This window comes from Cetorhinus maximus, chromosome 2, assembly GCF_964194155.1.
Source record: "Cetorhinus maximus chromosome 2, sCetMax3.hap1.1, whole genome shotgun sequence".
In the NCBI taxonomy this organism is placed as follows: domain Eukaryota; kingdom Metazoa; phylum Chordata; class Chondrichthyes; order Lamniformes; family Cetorhinidae; genus Cetorhinus; species Cetorhinus maximus.
In genome coordinates, this window is record NC_135880.1 from 166431880 (window position 1) to 166451803 (window position 19924).

The 19924-nt window shown below is 42.2% G+C and overlaps 1 protein-coding gene across 2 annotated transcripts in view; it reads left to right on the top strand.

Annotated features, from left to right (window-relative positions):
• Positions 1–19924, top strand: part of plgrkt (plasminogen receptor, C-terminal lysine transmembrane protein) — a 103585-nt gene that overhangs the window by 19005 nt on the left and 64656 nt on the right. The window contains exon 1 of one of the 2 annotated variants that reach the window (XM_078570610.1): positions 4050–4472. The exons of the other annotated variant lie outside the window; for it this stretch is intronic. The gene's annotated coding sequence lies outside the window, so the exon portion shown is untranslated. Of the gene's footprint in view, positions 1–4049; positions 4473–19924 lie in introns of those variants that run through there. 2 annotated transcript variants of the gene reach the window in all.

Sequence of the window (19924 nt, forward strand, 5' to 3'; positions counted from 1 at the left end):
GACAAACTTGTTGAGCTGCAATGAAAACTTGATGACCTTTAAAACCATAGAGTCTTTGCTCAGACTGAAGATTTGGGGATCACTGTGGGATACCTTAACCAATCATTTCTCGTGAAGATGTGGGGATCACTGTGGAGTACCTTACCCAATCATTTCTCGTGAAGATGTGGGGATCACTGTGGAGTACCTTAACCCATCATTTTTCAAATGGGGGTTTTCAACTTGCCACAGCATTCACCAATGTTGGGCATCACAGTGAGCTGCAACCTTCACTCATGCCAGATGTTGACTCAACTTTACAAATGGTTGCTCAGTGGAAGCACATCATTGGAGCTGATTCAACCAATGCCTTTTACCAGATTCTATTAGCTTGATCTTACATGAAGTACTGTAGAGTGGTCACACCCTACAAAAATGTTTGTGTATATGCTCGATCTGCCATGGGCATGCCTAGGTCTGAAACTGCCCTTGAGGAATTGACATGCATGTCCTGGGTGATCTTCTAGTGGAGCATATAGTTGTCAAACTTGCAGATGACCTTTACTGTGGTGGTAACAGTCCTGAAAAACTTGCTCAAAAATGGAAACGTTTTCTACATGCTCTGCCGCAATGTGACCTGTACCTATCTGACCCTAATACTGTCATCTGCCTGAATACAACCACTATTCTGGGATGGATTTGGTCTCAGTGCACCTTACAGGATAGCCCACACTGCGTAGCCACCCTCTCTAACTGCTCCCCATTTTTCTGGTATGAGATCGTTCATTGGAGCCTGCTTCCAAGAGTCCTGCCTCAGTATGCCTCTTACACAGCTCCTTTGATGCCGTTACCACCGGTCGTCGGTCCAAAAAAAGGATCGAATGGACAGATGGTCTGCGCACAAGCTTTCAGTTGGCACAATCTGCTCTTTCATCCACTAAAAACTTAATCCTTTCCCATACAGGTGATCAATTCTGGGTTGTCACAAACGGTGCTGTTAAGAAGCATGGCATCACGTCCAACCCTGTATGTGACCTATGGCAGTAGACTCAGGCTTTCTGGTTTTTTTTCAGTGCCAAACTGCACAGTCATCAAATCGCCTGGTTGCTTTGTGAACTTGAAGCTCTAACCATCGTAACTTCTATCAAGCACTTCAGCCCATATATTGTAAAGTCCATTCATCATTCTTGTGTGCTCACCGACAGCAGTCCTTGTGTGCAGGCCTCTAAGAAGCTGTGCAGGGGAGAATTTCCTTTTAGTTATCGTGTCACTAACTTTCTTTCCACAATCAGTCACTACCACACCTCTGTCAGACACCTAACTGGATCTGTGAGCATCCCTTTAGATTTTGCAAGCCCAAATTCACCTGACTGTGAGGACCCCACATGACAAGTCTGTTCCTTCACACAACAGACCCCAGATTCCATTGTTCAGCGGGTGTCCATTCTTGACATTATACCAGGCTTTATAAGACTCCTTTTCACTAGTAGGTCAGCATGGTTAGCTATCCCATCTCACTGTTTCCTCCTTTGCTGCACGCACTCTTCAAAGAACATTACCAACATTAACAATGTCAAATGCTACCTCCGGGTTGTTGCCATCGCACAAGATGATTTTCGCATTATTCGATGCACTAAGCCCCTTGAACTCTCCAGGGAATGTATTATCATTCCATGTGATGTTCTGGAAGGCCTTATCATGTCTCTCCACCTACATCTTGGTCATTCGTCATGTTATCAGCTCAAGTTGGTCACCCACCGATATTTCTATGTGCTTGACAAGGATGCCTTCATTGAACTGGTTATAACCAGTTGCCATAATTGTGCTGTCCTCCAGACTGTCCCAAACACTGTCATTCCCCCAGTCTTTGAGTGACCCGCCAGAGGTGGTTGGCGACTCATTTGCTGCTGACCTTACCCAGTGTGAGTGACAACCCATTTTGGTGTATGAGAGTCTGTCACTTCTTATACTGCTGCTTGCATCATTGTCAATGAACAGCATGACATCTTGAGGGATACTCTCCTCCAGTTGTGGGCTTAGTCCATTGGATTTTACCCTAGCTGTTATGTGGACTGATCCTGCCCCTGGGGTTTCCACCCTGTTAGCTGACAAGCTGCTTCACAAACATTGCATTGCCATTGAGCTCAGGAGATTGCAGAACCCCAACAAGAACCCTGCAGCAGAAAAGCAGTACGGGAACTGGAGGATAAGCTCCTATGCCACAAACCACAGGGAGGCCCTGTCACATCTTTAGCCCTGTCCATCGCCATTGCATGACCTAACTCACATCTTCATTTTCAAGGCCTTTCAGCTGGAGAATTATAGACACAGAGAGACCAGTTCACCAACTTTCAGGTTCCCCTGTCCGACGACATGGTTATTGAGACTCAACATCATCTCCATCAGGTCAATTTGTAGTCTTATGTATGTGCTTGGAATCTTTTATTTTGTTAATAAATATTCTAATTTAATTTTTTTTAAATCTCTAGAAGGCTTGATGGACTTATTACTTCTGAACTCAGTGCATGCATCTCTTAATAAATACAAATTGCAAAACTGTTGTTATAGCGCAACCAAGTTCCCCTCATGGATTTGGTCCACCTGGCACACATCGTCTGCCACATCATAACACTTTGGCCATATATGTCCACTTGTGAATGCATTTGGATGCAATGAAACTTTACATGTATTCATCTTGGTTGTTTTTTTTGGGCATCAATAGTTAGCACCAGATGAGTATGTGATGGACAGATGAGAGAGAGAAAGAAAGAGGTCATGTTGATAAATGTTATCGCTCTCTGGTGGCTGGGTGCGCATAGCCATCTTGTTTCATTGCATTGTACTGTCATTTTCGTGGCTGCATTAAAGTTCGATGTTTCCACCTCAACACTGTTGGTATTGTGATCTTGAAGATGTGCCAATCTGAAAGTAAACACTGCCTTACGGCACTGTATTCCCCTTATCCCCAAGATTTCCCACCCTGGTAGATTTTAGTTTCCTCCAGACCAATCCCTCATTTCACCCCTCTCCTATTTTTACTTAGTTCTGTTGAAGGGTCATGAGGACTCGAAACGTCAACTGTACTCTTCTCCGCCGATGCTGCCAGACCTGCTGAGTTTTTCCAGGTAATTTTTATTTTTTGTTTTCCTCATCTTCTCTCCTTCGTTATCAGCATCTCTTCTTATCACTCAGAGCTCATTCCCCCAGTTCTCTTGCATTTAATACCAACCGCTCGCTCCCCTCAGTTCCCTAACCAATCAGCGATCTGTGCAAACTCCCCAAATCCTCAATTTTGTCACTTGCTGGTCACCACCAATTGTGTCAACAGTCACCAAAACCTATACCTCTGTCCCTGCATTTTTTCTCCTCCCTTCTTCCCCAAACCTTCTCACCATTCAACTCAACCTCCCTTCTCTACATGCCACATGTTACTCTCCGCACTCAGACAGTAAACCTCATCTACACTGCAAACAATTCTTCTTGTAAGCAGTTGGTGTGGAAGATTTGGTGGGGATAGGGGAAAGAGAGGGAATGGGAGAAAGAGATGAGGAAAGAGGGCGAAACAAGATAGAGAGAGACATGGAGAGAGAGAAAGAGAGAGAGAAATGGGAAGGGAGAATCAGAAACGGGGAGAAAGAGAGACGGAGAGAGGGAGAGATAGGGAGGAGATTGAGTGTGACAGAGAGAGAATGGAAGACAGTGAGATGGAAAAGAGAGAGTTGGGAAAGAGAGAGAGATGGGGATAGAAGGGGAAGAGAGAGAAGGGCAAATTAGAGAGAGAGAAATGGGAACAGAGAGAGAGATGGGAAAATGAGATGGGGCAAGAGAGAAAGATGGGGAGATAAAAAGGGAAGAGGGAGAGATGGGCAAATTAAGAGAGAATAGAGAAATGGAAAAATAGAGAGACATGGGAACAGAGAGATGGGGTCAGAGAGAGAAAGATGGAGAGAGAAGGGAGGGATGTGAGAGAAAGATGGATAAGGTGAGAGAGATGGGGGAGGGCGATGGGGCAAAAGACTGATGGGGAAAGTGAGAGAGATGAGGAAGAGAAAGAAAAGGAGGAGAGAGATGGGAAAATTGAGAGAGAGAGGACAAGAGCTGGGGTGAGAGAAAGATGGAGAGAGAAGGGAGAGAAAGAGATGGGGAAGAGTGACAGATGGGGAGACAGAGATGAGGAAAGGGGGGAAGAGAGAGATGAGGAAAGGGGGCAAGGAGAGATGAGGGGTGCAGAACCAGCGCAGATGCAATTATCCTGAGTTAAAATTCGCAGGTCGGGAAATCGAATCGTGAGAATTAATCTGGGTTAATTTTTTGGACGGATTGTAAACTGTTGAAACGCAGGGAAAGTAGGTGGCTGGTTCATTCTTTGACGAGCAGCAGCAGCAGGAACAGGAAGATGTCCCTCCCCCTGCGCTTGTAAAGTACAGCGGTGGCCGGGACAAAGGGAGCACTCAGGCGGACAGTACAGCCCACAGCAGCGCTGCTCACTCACGGTATGTGCAACCCCCAGTCACAACTTCACTGTCCAAAATCCTCTCCAAGCATAGTCACCGGCACAGCCAGAGAGAAAATAACAAACCTTTCAAACTGACCAAATGCGGAAAGGCAGAAATATATTGGAATGCTCAGAATCCTGCCGAATACATTTTTTAAAAATGAACTAGGGCCATTGTAGAATGCTCGTATTATGTGGAAATGATCACGTCTCAACTACCCACATTTAGTCTACCTTTACCAGATAAGACATACATATAAATGCCAAGTTAAGCAAAGAAGGTGTGCAATGTTAAATGTTGGACCTCACATCCACAGTTGTGCTGTCCTCCTACAATATGTAAGCTCCTGGTATGTGTGTTTCCATATTGCTTAACCAGAAGCTGCTGATACTATAGATGGCCAACTAATGTTGTTGGAGCGTTATTGAGCAGCGGCGCTCCCATGAACAGATAGGAGAGCTTTGTCAGGGCTTCAGAGAAGGAAAGCCTTAACATTTTCACTTTAAAAACCAAGTATTTCTCTTTGTTAATTTAAAATATGGCCTGGAAACAAAATATTTTCTTTTTAAAATTTCTTGCAAATGTTTGACTGGCTCATATAAAAAAATGTTTTTTTCTCTATTTTATTGTCCAATGGTTATTCCCTGTCTGTTAAAACAGTGAGGACTAGAATTGTATTTTGTCCTTTGAAATGTATAGAAAAATATAAACAATGCCGGCAAATGCAATGCAGGTTGTTGGGAGTCTGAAAACAAAACAAAAAGAGGTTCACAGTTTCAGCTGTAATCTTTCGTCACAACTGTTGTGCGTTTCCAGCATTTTCAGTACCACCCCAGCCCCGATTAGCAGCATGTTACCTCTAACATACCCAGATCCATCTCCCTGCCACTCCCTTGACAATCTCATTGCTTGGCGACTGTTTCAAAACCTAGATGAGCCAGAACCATCAACTTAAGATCAAAACTGTTTTTTTTGTTAAAGAATTTTTGCTAAAAATGTCGTTCCGTGAAATATAATTTTGTCCCCTTTCGCAGACAGTGCATCTGATTGTCTGTAACCATGGTGCCATGCTTGACGCTTAGCTTCAAAATCTACCCAAACTTTCAGCATGATGCCCTGTGTGACCTCTTCAAAATTTCTCACCATCCATCTTAATTCACCCACATCAGCAATGAACTTCATATTCCTATCTTTGTGGACTTGAGGATTAATTGACAGGATTTTGGCCCCAATATGGGGTGCGGGAACTGAGGTGGGCAGGCGTGTAATTTCATGCCGCTGGCTGGCATGCTAGCATCACCCCATCCCAGGTCACTTTCGGGAAGGCCAGATGGGAGGCAGAATTGGTCCCCGCTCACAAGTAGTGGATGGCTTAAGGTAATTAAGGCCATTGATCAGAGGCTGACTGGAATTTTCGAGTTGGCTGACAGCATCCTCCAGCTGACTCATGGCGTTAAGAACACAGCAGCTGCCTGGAGCTGGCAGACCAGGAGCAGACCAGGATTTCAGTGCTCCAGGAAGCCTTTGAGGTCCCTTCCCCCACCCTTGGCTACAGGTCGCCCTTGTGGAGGGGTTCTCCCTCTGCAATGTTGGCGCGGCAGCAATGGCCATTTCTTTTTCAAATGTTTTATAAGTGCTGAGAGGAGAGTGCATCCCAAGATGAGAGGCGGCCTGTCTTACCTGTGTAGAGTTTAGGTCTCCTTGTTTAAGAAAGGAAATAATTATGATAGAAGCAGTTCAGAGAAGGCTCACTCAGCTGTTTCCTGGGATTGGGGGGTTATCTTATGAAGAAAGGTTGGACATGTTGGGCCTGTTTCCATTGGAGTTTCGAAGAATGAGAGGTGATCTTTTTAGGACGAATAAGGTTCTGAGGGGAATTGATAGAGTGGAGGCTGAGGATGTTTCCCCTTGTGGGAGAAACTAGAACTAGGGGACACAACTTAAAATGGCCAGGCAATGACCATCTCCAACAAGAGAGAATCGCTCCTGATGTTCAATGGCATTACCATCACTGAACCCCTCGCTATCAACATTCTGGCAGTTACCATTGACCAGAAACTTAACTGGACTAGCCATATAAATACTGAGGCAGGTCAGAGGCTAGGAATCCTGCGATGAGTAACTCACCTCCTGACTCCCCAAAGCCTGTCCATCATCTACAAGGCACAAGTCAGGAGTGTGATGGAATACTCTCCACTTGCCTGGATGAGTGCAGCTCCCACAGCACTCAAGAAGCTTGACACCATCCAGGACAAAGCAGCCTGCTTCATTGGCACCACATCCACAAACATTCACTCCCTCCAAAATGAACGCACAGTGGCAGCAGTGTGTGCCATGTACAAGATGCACTGCGGAAACTCACCAAGGCTCCTTAGACAGCACCTCCCAAACCCACAACCACTACCACCTAGAAGGACAAGGCCAGCAGATAGATGGGAACACCACCATCTGGAAGTTCCCCTCTAAGTCAATCACCACCCTGACTTGGAAATATTTTGCCATTCCTTCACTGTCACTGGGTCAAAATCCTGGAACTCCCTCCCGAACAGCAATGTGGGCGTACCTACACCACAGGTTCCTGAAAATGCAGCTCACCAGCAACTTCTCAAGGGGAATTAGGGATGGGCAATAAATGCTGGCCTGGCCAGGAAAGCCCACATCCCATGAAGAATTTTAAAAAGGGGGGTCCCATTTAAGAGCAGTCGAGGCAGGGTCATTTAATATTTTTAAGACAGAGGTAGATAGATTCTTGGTTAACAAAGAAGTCAAAGGGTATTGGGGATATGCAGGAAAGTGGTGTTGAGGTCACAATCCAAACAGCCATGATCTTATTGAATGGTGGAGCAGGCTCGAGGAGTCGAATAGCCTACTGCTGCTCCTAATTTTTATGTTCGAACCTGCAATGGCAGGCTGCAGCTCCTTCTGTGCTCGAGGTCCTCCTATTGGCTCTCCAGCTGCAACAGCCAGTCAGGCATCCTTAAGTGAATGGCGAGCACATCCTGTGGCCACTAATTGCCCAATCCAGCCAGAATTGATGTTGGGTGACTGCTGCCAAAATGGCGCTGGGTCAGGATCTGTATTTGACCCCGACCTTGGGGGTCCCGATCCAGAATGGAAAACCCTGCCTGGTATCTCCCATACTCTGATAAACAAGGAAGATAGAATCAGGCAGAGGCAATTTAGCCCCGTGAGCCAATTTACACTATTCAATTGGGTTGCGGCTGATCTGTATCTTTACTCCACCTAACACCCTTGCCGAACAAAAATTTGTCAATCTAAGTTTTGAAATTTTCAATTGACCATAGCTTCAGGAGCTCTTTGGGAGAGAGAGCTCCAGCTTTCCACTACACTTTGTGTGAAGAAGTGGACCCTGAATGATCTCGTTCTCATTTTAAGGCTAAATCCCCTTAATTTGAACTGCATCACCAGAATAAATGTTTTTGACCTAATCGTATGTTTTTTTATTCATTCATTCGATGTGGGCTTCACTGGCTAGGCCAGAATTTATTGCCCATCCCTAATTGCCCTTGAGAAGGTGGTGAGCTGCCTTTTCTTGAACCTGTGGTGTAGGTACACTAACACTGCTCTTAGGGATGGAGTTCCAGGAATTTGACTCAGCAACAGTGAAGGAACGGCGATATATTTCCAAGTCAGGATGGTGGGTGAACTTCCAGGTGGTGGTGTTCCCATGTATCTGCTGCCCTTGTCCTTCTAGATGTTAGTGGTCATGGGCTTGGAAGGTGCTGTCTAAAGAGCCTTGGTGAATTCCTGCAGTGAATCTTGTAGATGGTACACACTGCTGCCACTATGTGTCGGTGGTGGAGGGAGTGAATATTTGTGGATGGAGTGTCAATCAAGCGAGTTCCCTTGTCCTGGATAGTGTCAAGTTTCTTCATTGTTATTGGAGCTGAACTCATCCAGGCAAGTGGAGAGTATTCCATCACACTCCTGACTTGTGCCTTGTAGATGGTAGACAGGCTTTGGGGAGTCAGTAGGCGGGTTACTTGATGCAGGATTCCTAGCCTCTGACCTGCTCTTGTAGCCACAGTATTTATATGGCTAGTCCAGTTCAGTTTCTGGTCAATGGTAACTCCCAGGACGTTGATAGTGGGGGATTCAGCGTTGGTAATACCTTTGAATGTCAAGAGGTGATGGTTAGATTTTATCTTGTTGGAGATGGCCATTGCTTTGCACTTGTGTGGTGCGAATGTTACTTGCCACTTGTCAGCCCAAGCCTGAATATTGTCCAGTTCTTGCTGCATTTGGACATGGACTGCTTCAGTATCTGAGGACCATAAGATGTGGGAACAGAAGTAGGCCATTCAGCCCATCGAGTCTGCTCTGCCATTCAATGAGATCATGGCTGATCTGATAATCCTCAACTCCACTTTCGTGCCTTTTCCCCATAACCCTTGATTCCCTTACTGACTAAAAATGTGTCTATCTCAGCCTTGAATATACTTAACAACCCAGCCTCCACAACCCTCTGCGGTAGAGAGTTCCACAGATTCGTTACTCTCTGAGAGAAGAAATTCCTCCTAATATCTGCCTTAAATGGGTGCCCCCTTACTCTGAGATTAAGCCCTCTGGCCCTAGACTCTCCTACAAGGGGAAACAACCTCTCAGCATCTACCCTGTCAAGCCCCCTAAGAATGTTATATGTTTCAATAAGGTTGCCTCTCATTCTTCTAAACTCCAATGAGTACAGGCCCAACCTACTCAACCTCTCCTCATAAGAAAAGCCCCCCATACCCAGAATCAACCTAGTGAACCTTCTCTGGGCTACCTCCAATGCCAGTATATCTTTCCTTAGATAAGGGGACCAAAACTATTCACGGTATTCTAGGTGTGGTCTGACTAGTGTCTTGTATAGTTTTAGCAAGACTTCCGATATTAAATTATGAATGGTGCTGAACATTGTGCAATCATCAGCGAACATCCCCACTTCTGACTTTATGATGGAAGGAAGGTCATTGCTGAAGCAGCTGAAGATGGTTGGGCCTAGGACACTACTAAGACACTATTATTTTGCTTAATAGTCTTAAATATCTCAATTAGATCACCCCTTACATTTCCTTAAATATAGAAAATTAAGCCTAATGGATGCAACCTGTCCTCACAGTTTCCCTGAGGTTCATCAAAAATACACTCTAACCCATCCTATACTACACTATCTCTTGCCCTTCCATCACCACTCCCCTTGTCAACCACCATTGACTCCCAAATCCACAATACATTGAATTCAAAATCTTTGTTCTAGTCTACAAGTATAAGGGCATTTCCCATTCTAGTGCTGTGACCTCCTCTAGCACTAGGCATGTTATGGTTTTTTCAATTCTATCCTCTACAGCCCTTCTTTTCTTATCTTTAGATGCAGAACTTTCAGTCCTTTGGTCCTAGACACATGCTAAAGCAAAGAACATGGTTCCTCTCTCTTAAACTGTCTCTCTCTTGTCTTTATGATGCTGTTTTTCTTTAATCTCCTCTTCTTCCCCTTCTCTTCTGCTTTTCTCTGTGCCTACCTGCTTAAAAATCTAGCATCTGCAATATGCAACTCATGTATTCCTTTTTAAAAAAAATTACTTCATTTGATCATTCTTTTCATTTCACTTTTGTGTAAATTTTCCCGTTATAAATTCCTATTGCCACATTTTTGAGAAACCAATTCTGTAACTGTACAATGCGGCCACTGGGTGTTACTGTATTATTTTTTCCCTACACACACTGCTCAAGATAGTTCCTGAAACATTTGTTAAATTTTATATTCACCATTCTTTCTCAATCACTATTATTTCTAATAGCCAGATTCAGCTCAGCCAAAATGACAATTCGAGGCAATACATATTCCACAATGATATGATCAAATGCATCCATTGTCATTTAATGCTTTCATTAAAGTTTTACTTGAAGGCACAAGCCGCTCCCAAAAACCTGGGCTTGAACCTTGATCTTTTTGCCCTGGTGAAGAGGTGAATTTTGATTGTAATGTTTGAACATGCATAGGGTACCTTATTTCCTAGAATGCGTCAATCAGTTGTATAGATTAAATATTTTTCTTTAGATCCGAGCAGATTCCTTTCCACTGTTTTTTAATGCCATTAGGATTGAAAGGCAAAAAGGGAAAGGGCATTTATATAGTGCCCTTTCATGGATGCAGAATATCCTGAAGTACTCCCTGCCAATGATGTTCGTTGAGGGATAAATATTGGGCAGGACGCTAGGGGAATCCACCTGATTTTCTTCAAAGAATGCTTTGGGAATTTTAACATCCACTTCAGGGGGCAGGTAGGATCTCAGCATAACACCTCATCAGAAAGACAACACTTCAAACAGTGTAGTACTATTCTCTCAGCACTGCACTGAAGCATCAGCCTAGATTACCTGCTTAAGCCTTTGGAGTGGGGCTTGAACTCAGAACTTTGCGACTCACAGGCAACAGTGTTCAAAGACAGTGTTTTATTTAGAGAGCATATTGATGCTTCGACAGTCCTTTTCAATTGTCACATAATGCTAGTTTAAAAAAGGGACATTGGTTCCTTTTGAGTAACAGGGGTTTAAATCTTAACATTTCACATGGATTTTGGCCTTGAGCAGATATGACCGAAGAATGTTTGCTGTCATCACAATGTTTTTTTATTGTGATTTTATCGCTAATTTATTTTCAAAAAGTCAACAATGTAACTCAGAATAATATTTTATGGAACTACACTGGTGGTGATGTGTGGTTGGCTGGATTTACATATTTGAGGTGGGTAGTGGGCGTCAGGAAATTTCCTGGCTTGGTGTACCCGCCTCAGGAGAAAGTGCAGGTAAAGATGGGGTTTTCACTTTCGGAGGTTGGGTGCTAACAGGAGTCGGGCCCACCATCCCCGGAAAAGCTCGAAGGCAGCCACAGGGGCTGCCAGGTGTCAAGGTAGGGCCTTTAAAAGGCCTGTCTCAGTGCTCTGGGACTTTGTCCCACTTATAATAAAAACAGTAAGGGCCTCTAGCCCTCATCCCTCACACATCCTTACCCCACACACACTCCCCATGCCACCTCATGCACTTAATGCCAAGCTATGCCTCTCCATCCCTCCCCCCCCCCCGTGGCCCCTTACACCCTCCATGCCAAGCGATAGCACTTCTTTACCCATTCACCCACTATAAACTCTGTATAGAACCAATTAACCCTATAGTGCCAATAGGATGTGTTTAAAAAATAACTTGAAAAAATCTATCATTCATTCGTAACTTTCCACTTTGTTAAAAAAAAACTCTTTTCACTACTGCCCAACAAAGGTATCAATCAACCAGACCCTTCAAAGCATCAATAGCTGAAACTGGCAGCACTTAACCTCTATCTTTTGTAGATAAACATTGTAAAATTGACAGAATAGATCAGAGAACAAGAGCTCTCAACCAAGTAATGTTTTCCCTGGGGCACAGCTGTTTCAAAAGTCTAATGGATATCTGGGCTCTCAGCCAAGTATTATTATGCATTCTTGGCATTGAAACAGCTGCACCCCAGGGAAAATATTGCTTGATTCACAGCTCTTGCTCTATGATCTATTCTGTCAATTGCCAATGTTTATTTACACAATATAAAGAGGCTTCAAGTGCTTGCACTTTCTGCTATTGATACTTTAAAGTATCTGGATGATTGGCACTTCTATTGGGCTGCAGTGAAAGGTGCTTTTTAGGAAAGTGGAAAGTTATGAATGACCTTTTGTGAAATTTTTTTTTAACACATTATAGGGTTCATTGTATAGTAGGTGAATGGGCATAGATGTGCCATAACTTGGCATGGAGCACATGAGGGACACAGGGGGTTGGGTGGGGCGGGGGCATAGCTTGGCATGAGGGGTGTGGGTAAGACCATTTCAACTTGCCTCTCAAAAGATTCCCTCATCCAGACTATGGTGCATATTTTAAAAATCTGGCCCATCTCCATGAAAATTGCGGAGGACTAGGACATGCCTATCCCCGCTATGGAGCCGGCCAGGTCAGGCCAGCAATCCACAGCAGCCTGCACCCTTACCCTTCATTGGTGAAAAATTGGAAACCTCAGGAATGGGGTCGGGCAACCCGGAATCAGGTCCCAGCCGACATTGTCACACCTCCATGGAACTTCCCCAACTCCATGACAATCCAGCCCATGCTCACTATTCTGGACTCAAGTGTAGGTCTGTTGAAAGCAAATCATCAGATTGGACAAGAGCTTTACACTCTTTCTATAAATATGATGCATTTGTTCTAGACATATGACTAATGGATACATCTCAGGTAAAAAGCTACAAATGTATCATTGCCACTTGCATACAAGATAAAACTCACCAGCTTTAAAGTTTAAAATCTAATTTTCAATTTCAAACTTGTGTCCGAGCAAAATAGTTTCATAAAAATACGAAGAAAATACCACAGAATATTACAAAACTGTAATACAATGACATTTGGCTGAAAGTCCCATTCACATTATTGCAATTTACACCAACAGAGATGTTTCAGACCTTTGATCCAATTTAAAACGTCAGGAATTATGTGTCACTGTGACATGTCTGACCTCAATTTTGTCATAATATTGTAAATTTTCTTGCAATTGTCTGTCTCCAGTTTTCTGGTATTATCTTAAACGGTAATAATACACAATGTACTTTATTTAATCTCCTTTATAGGCCATAGTTAGCAGATAACAACATTGTGCAGAAATCTGTCAGGGTCTGTTGCTTTAATAACATTTTACATTAACGTATGACCTTTCCCTTTTCAGCACATTCTACAATATCCTGTTAAGGCTTTTATATCTTATTTTCCTTTGTTGTTTTTCTTTCCACTGCTCACCAAAAATGTAAGAGCTGAAGTCCCTCACCTCTGGAATAATTTTTGTGAATCTTCTCTGCACTCTCTCTATAGTGCAGCGCCCAGAATGAGAACAATACTCCAGCTGAGGCCAAACTAGTGTTTTATAAAGATTCAGCATAACTTCCTTGCTTTTGTACCCGATACCTTAAGGGGTTGAAGAGGAATTTTCCATTTTCTTTCCTGAATTGTTCTGGGTTTTAAGCTGTTCTTTTGCCTTTCCTGGGGATTACATAACCCTGGATTGTGGGGAGTATATTTATTCTGATCCATTAAGCATCACAACTGTATACGGGATGGGTTGGATGGACCACTAGGTCCTTTGTTATGTGCCATTTTTGTATGGTCACGTAAACCTCTTTCATGAGTTTATGTTACAAAGGATGTTCCTATGGGCCGCTTTGCAAAAATGTGCAATCTAGCTGTCTAATTGATCTGAATTTTCTATGATATGAAATGTCCAAGCCCAGTAGGTAGACAGACTCACAGGTCTCAACTAATTCCACTTTCAAACTTGCTGTCTGGATTTTCACGAATGTTTTTATGAAAGAAAAACTACGCAAGCCTATTTTAGGTCCTTATGCATAATAATGAGGGTGAATTGTCTTCGCTCAGATTTAGTGCACGTTGAGTTTTGACATCTAATGATGGATGAGTAGTGCGGGGCTCATTCATGACCAACACTCCCCCATTCTCGAATTCCTTATCACTTGCTGTATCATCCAAAAAAGGGAATACCAATATACCACATGTTGGAATGTGAACCTTATTGAGAAGACTCTTGCCTGTTCTTCTCATAGCATTTCTAATCTCAGCTATGCCACTGGAGAGAGCTACAAGTCACTTCCCCAGAGAGAGATAAAATTGAAAGGAGATTCACGTTAATCTGTCGTCGTGCAACTCCTGACAGCAAGTTTGAAAGTGGAATTAGTCAAGGCCTGTGTGTCTGTCTACCTACTGAGTTTGGTCATTTCATATCATAGAGAATACAGATCAATTAGACAGCTAAATTTCAGATTTTTGCAAGATGGCCCATAGAAGCATCCTTTTTTAAATATAAACCCATGAAAGAGGTTTATGTGACCATATGAAAATGGCATATAATGAAGGACCTAGTGGTCTATCGAACCGATCCCATATACAGTTGTGATGCTGTCAGAAAGATATAATAATTTTCATAATGTTAATGGAATTTATTGTAGAGTAATAGTGGGGTGTGTGTGTGTGTGAGACTTAGTTGAATTAAAGGCAACTGGTCTGAAGGCTTTGATGTATCAGAAGATAAGCTAGGTTTGAAATGTTAAGTAGGTAAACATAGAGGAAGTTTTAGAATGTAAGGTATAAAGGGAACATTTGCATTTTAAGTAAATCAGACTAGCTTGAATTCAAAGCTTGGGGGTGGGGGGTGGGGGGGCGGCTGAAATGTTTCACCTAGCCAGGAAAAGTTAAGAAACAGTGTGATTATTTTTTCCCAAAAATTACTGGTAGAACTGACACCATGAGAAATGCTTATTATTAAACAGGTAAAGCCCAAAGACATAGTGAAACAATGGGAATCTGCATTCAAAGGGGAAATTTGTATATAGGAGAGAAGGCTGTGTATAAGGGGATGCATTCTAAGGTCTAACAGGTGTGAAAAGCCTCCAGCATTTGAGCCTCAAGCTGTTGTCTACAAAGAGCTGAAGATAAGAAAACTTTGAATTGGATTGTTCAGGGTTTTGTGTTTCTTTGCCTGAGCCTTTTAAAATCTATGTGTCTTACTGTTGCCTCAACAAAAGTGTAACTGGGGAGTTAGATTGATTAGGGGATTTAGTAGTTATCATAGTAGTAATTTGTAGATTTATACGTGTACTTAAAATCATTTCCTCTATTAGTAAAGGTTTAATTTAGTTTTATAAGAAGCCTATAAGACCGGGTGGTTTTATTACTGCTGAATTCAAGGCACACATCTCAAAATTTATACAAATTGCAAAACCGGTGTGGCATTTATTTCAAGTTTCCTTTTGGGATTTGAGCAGCTTAGCATTTGCCATCGGCTGTGCCAGAACAGATGCTTAATACATCAGAATACACACACCCAGAGTCATGTAATTCCCAGGAAAGGCAAAAGAACAGATTAAAATCCCAGAACAATTCAGGCAACCCCTTTGGGCATAGAATAGAAAAGCAAGGAAGTCCTGGTGAATCCTAATAAAACACTGGTTTGGCCTCAGCTGGAGTATTGTTCTCATTCTGAGCACCATTCTTTAGGAAGGATTTGAAGGCTTTAGAGAGGGTGCAGAAAAGATTCACGGAAATGGTTCCAGAGATGAGGGAGTTCAGTTACATGGTCAGACTGGAGAAGCTGTGGCTGTTGTCCTCAGAGAAGAGAAGGTTGAGAGGAGATTTGATAGAGGTGTTCAAAATCATGCGGGATCTAGACAGAATAGATGGAGAAAAACTTCCCATTGGCATAAGGGTCCAGAACCAGAGGACACCAATTTAATGTAAATGGCAAAAGAACCAACAGTGGCATGAGAAAGAAATGTTTTATGGAGCACGTGGTTATGGTCTGGAATGCACTGCCTGAGAGGGTGGTGGAAGCAGATTCAATTGTGGCTTTCAGAAATAAATTGGATAAGAAGAACAAAAATAACTTATTTTTTATATAATGCCTTTAATGTAATAAAACATCCCAAGATGCTTCACAGGAGCATTATAAAACACAATACGATACCAGGCCACATAAGGAGGTAAGGCCCAGAACTTCCGATCTCCAGATAGTCGTACCGCAGAGGTACCACCCAAGATGCTCTGTGGTACCCCCTTGGAAGTCCTGATGCACTGACCATGTAGCAATTGACCGGGAAGTTTGGACTTCAACAGGCAATTCCCCTGTTCCTTCATGTTATTCTCTTCTTTGAGCCTGTGACATTTTGTGACATTAACCTCTTGGCTTGGACTTTGTCCACTCATGTGACCCAATCCCAGAGATTGTGCATGAACTAAGAGGGAAATAGTGAAATTAAAATCCTGGAAACAATGGATAGTATTCAATTCTTAATAACAATAACAGTATATAAGTTTATATTCCTGTAACTAAAACTGAGACAATTGTATTGCCAGCTTCACAGTGACTGAGGGATTAGCTGAAATTTCTTGATCGAAAACTCTCTTCACTACAAAACTCAGTGTTGCCCTGTTGTACATTGTAGGATTCACAGATTATCCAAGTGCTCAGAAACAGTATTGCTCCTCAAAAGCATTCAATATTATTCCAGTATTGAGTTATATCAGTTCATAACCTAAATTTCTTTATGATGACAAAATGAAATATTCTCAAGTTAGCGTTCAAATGATTCCTTAGGTTTGAAAATAAAGGTGTTAATGAAATTTGTATTTTTCCCTATTTAAAAATGCGGGCAAAGCAGTCTGCATTCAAAAAAAACACACAAGAAAACAAGACAAGGTCAAAGGAAAAATGTCCCTGCCGGCAGAAATAGTTGCTTTATTTTTTTGTTCATTATAACAATGCAGTCTGACACTGTTAAACAGGCTAATCTTAAAGTGAAATCAAAATGGGTTCATGACCAAATTGAATTCTATATAAAGAACTGGCTTTGTGACTTGACATCTGAAATGTCCAATTTACAGAGATGCATAATTAAATATCATGGGGTTGTAACTCGAATTTGAGATCAGATATTGATCTAGTTAGGAAATTGGCTGAATGATAGGAGACAGGGTGTGAGGATAATAGGCAGGTACTCTAATTGGCATCAAGTGACTAGCGCTGCCCTGTTAAGCATGTATTGGGGCCTCAACTATTCACTGTATTTATTAACAATTTAGGTGGTGGGATAGAAAGCCACATATCCACGTTTGTAGTTGGCACAAAGATTGGTGGCAGTGTAAGTAGTGTATTTGGAAGCGTAAAATTACAAGAGAGATTAATTGACTAAGTACATGGACAAAACTGTGATAAATGGATTTCAGTGTGGGCAAATGTCATCCTTTTTGGACCTAAAGAGGATAGAATGGAACGCTTTCAGAATGCTGAAAAGTTAAAAAGAATGGAGGTCCAGAGAGACTTGGCGGTCCAGGTACACAGATCATTAAAATGTCATGAACAGAAAATAATCAAAAAAGTGAATGTACTGTTGGCCTTTATATGTAGAATACAATGGGGCAGAAGTTATGGTTCAGCTGTACAAAGCCCTGGTTAGACCACACTGTGAGCAGTTCTGACACCACAAAATAGGAAGGATATATTGGCCTTGGAAGGAGTGCAGCTTATATTTACCAGAATTATACCTGACCTAAAATGATTAAACTGCAAGGAGAGGTTACACAAATCAGGGTTGTAGTCCCAGGAATTTAAAGGTTAATGGGTGATTTGATTGAAGTTTTCGAGATATTGAGAGGAACTGAGGGGGTAGATTGGGAGAAAAGCTATTTCTGCTAGTTGGGAAGTCGAGGACCAGGTGGCATGGTCTAAGAATTAGATCCAGCCCTTTCAGGAATGAAATTAGTAAACATTTGCACACACAAAGGATGGTGGAATTTTGGAACTTAATTCCACAAACAGCAATTGATGCTAGATCAATCTTTAATTTTAAATCTGAGATTGGTAGATTTTTGTTAACCACAGGCACTAAGGGAAATGGGAGTTAGTTATGGGTCACAATCAGACATGATCTTATTGAGTGGTGGAACAAACTTAATGGGTTAAATGGCCTAGTTCTGTTCCTATATTCATGTGTTTATTCAGTTTGATTTGTTAGTTCAGCTTCCTACAGCATGACTGTTCATTTTTCCTATAGTTTGATTTTGTGCCTTGACTGTTGCCTAACAAAAAAATGAAAGTCTGCATTTTTGCTATAAGATTGCGTTTTTCAGTTTTCTAGCTAAGCAGCTTTAGTCCATGAAGTGATTTTATGCAGTAGCCTTTTGAACTTTTTTTTTTGCAGTGATTACTGTGGAAAAAGTCAAATACACTTTGACAAACTTTAGTTTCTCTGGTGTTATTCCACAAGTACTTTCTGCTCATGGCAGTCAGTAGAGGCAGACTGTCAGGAATTTTTGAGGTGTTTTCAATAATCTTTGCACTTCTGTAATTTCCCTTTCAAAATGTTCATAACCTTTTAAAAAAAAATAAGGCTAACTAACATTTAATATTGATCATAATACTTTTGTTTCAATTTTCTCCAGAATGTTTTCTTACAGTCACGTGATGAAGCTCAACAGCAATTTGAATTTAATACCATCTTGGAGAAGTTGTAGTGAAAGTTGTAGATCTGTGCTGGTGAAAGTATGTGGAGCCATTAGCAAGTGGGCATTCCTATCGTTCAATAAAACAAGGAAATGAGGGTAAGGTTAGAAACTGCTTTCAACAAGGGATAATAGATTACAAGAAGGTTTAGTATGGTGCCTGAAGGGTACTGATAATGGATGGCATTGGGGAAATGATATGATGAAGCACAGTTCAAAGAATAGAGGGTATGTCTTGGAATGGAGGCTGGAGCAAATTGCAGAGTCATGTTGTGCAAAGGCCTTGGAGGCATCTGGAGATAAGAATGTGAATCTCTACATTGATGTATTGAGACAGGAAGCCAGTGTAAGTCAGCAAGGACAAGAGTGGTGGGTGTGCAGGGCTTTGTAGCCACACAGGCCACAAACACCCTGGATGGGGAATTGGAGTTTGTGTAACGTGAAGCTGGGGAGACCACTTGAAGAGAGAACATTGGGAAACCGAGGCCAGAGTGATTGACAGTGGAACAGAGGTAGAATTTGAAGCCAAGCTAACGCTCTTACCTTGGACTCAGCAGAGTATAGGGTTGCCAACTGTGACTAAATGTATTTCTGGAAATTTCATCACATGGCCTGCCCCCATGCTCCAGCCATTCATCAGCTAATATATCCATCCTGGTGATGTTCTGCCTTCCTATGCCAATTGGAAAGCAAAAAGACTCATTACCCAATTGAATTATTTTTTTCCCATTTTCAATAATTTTATATCTGGTGAAGAGAAATGTTCAAAGAAAATAACAAAAAAAAAGTATATTAACGTCCTGATGATTTTTCTCCAGGATTGTACACAGCAGTGTCCTGAAGATTGATCTTCAATTCCTGGAGACTCCAAGTCAATTCTGGAGGGTTGGCAACCTTAGCAGAGTGGATTGAAGCCCCCACACCAGAGAATTGAGTGCATAATCTAGGTTGACAGTCCCATGCAGTACTGAGGGAGTGCTCCATTGTCATTGGCCCAGTCTGACCTAATGGATGGACATGAAAGATCCCACAGCAATGTTTGAGGTCCAATGACCTGGTAGATATTTATCCCTCAGTCAACACCTAAAACAAGTGTTCTGCTTATTTATTTCATTCCTGTACACAAATTGGCTGTCACATTTCCTATAGAGTGTGACAACACTTCAGAAGTATTTAATTGGCTGCTAAGAACTTTGAGACCTCCTGAGCTCCTGAAATATACAGCATGAATTCAAGTTCATTCTTTGTTCCTTTGGAAACGGACAGTCCATCATGGCTGCACTCCATCAAACTTAGTTTGAATAAATAGCGTGGGCAAAAGCTGGACTCAACACCTTTATGAAAAGGTTTCTGGCGGGAAATCT